We start from the raw sequence: 986 nt of genomic DNA, 5'->3' as shown, positions 1-986 counted from the left end.
TGTGTGTGTGTGTGTGTGCGCGTGCGTGTGTGTGCGTGCGTGTGTGTGTGAGTGTGTGTTTGGTTGTGTGTGTGTCTGTGTGTGTGAGTATGCATGTGTGAGCGTGTGTGTGTTTGTGTGAGCGTGTGTGTGTGAGAGTGTGTGAGTGTTGTTTGTGTGTCTGAGTGTGTATGTGTGCGCATTTGTGTGCGCGCGTAAGCAAACTTGTAGTCTATATGTGTTTTTCTGTTTCTTTCATTTTCCTTTTTCCTCTTTTTTTTTACCATAGATACAACAACGTTTTTGGATATAAAATTCTTCGGAAGTAAAACCCGTTTCTTTACATTCAGTGGAAGAATCTGATAAAAGGTAAGAAAATAAACATTTAAAATAAACACACTAAATTAAATTCATGACAGATATATGGATTAAATAAATGTAATTAATACATTCTGAAGCAAAAATAAGCGCCTCGGCTTTTCACGTGTCGAAAGCAGTCAGATTTTAATCTGCCGCTATATTCATACAGAATGTAAAGATTTGTATTTCATGATGTCTGATACTAATTCTATCAGTGCTGATTAATAATTTCAATTCATGTTATTATTCTTATCAGATTTTCCTCAACTTGTCTATATATGAAGAATTTGATGAACGCAAAATGGCTTCTGATTTTGTTCTCAATATCCGATATATATATATATATATATATAACAAAGTAAAGTTGTAAGGTATCGCACGAGTGAAAATATATATGAAAGAAGGTTTGAAAATGCAAAGGTCTTTTAGAGATGTTTATCGACTTGACCAGTTTCACTTTTTTAGAAAAAGATTATCAAAAGTAAAATATAAAGCTTTGTATAAGTTTCGTTGTGTTAAAAAATGGTTATCACAAAAGTATTGAAATGCAGTTATGCAGTCTTTGATAATGATGAGAATATGTTAAAAACAGTTTACAAGAAAGTATTCGAGAAAGGGAATACAATAAGTATTTTGAGTTCAATAGA

General features: G+C 32.6%; 1 protein-coding gene and 1 long non-coding RNA gene across 3 annotated transcripts in view; one reads left to right on the top strand and one right to left on the bottom strand.

Annotated features, from left to right (window-relative positions):
- LOC106881302 (glycine receptor subunit alpha-1) overlaps nt 1-986 on the top strand; it is a 236793-nt gene that overhangs the window by 68506 nt on the left and 167301 nt on the right. For both annotated transcript variants that reach the window (XM_014931637.2, XM_052972549.1), the window contains exon 2: nt 269-348. The gene's annotated coding sequence lies outside the window, so the exon portion shown is untranslated. The remainder of the gene's footprint in view (nt 1-268; nt 349-986) is intronic.
- LOC128249310 (uncharacterized) overlaps nt 1-986 on the bottom strand; it is a 45393-nt gene that overhangs the window by 26610 nt on the left and 17797 nt on the right. The window lies entirely within an intron of this gene.

This window comes from Octopus bimaculoides, chromosome 13 (assembly GCF_001194135.2).
Source record: "Octopus bimaculoides isolate UCB-OBI-ISO-001 chromosome 13, ASM119413v2, whole genome shotgun sequence".
Lineage (NCBI taxonomy): Eukaryota > Metazoa > Mollusca > Cephalopoda > Octopoda > Octopodidae > Octopus > Octopus bimaculoides.
The sequence above is the reverse complement of the archived record's forward strand: the minus strand, read 5'-3'. Positions and strand labels throughout refer to the sequence as shown.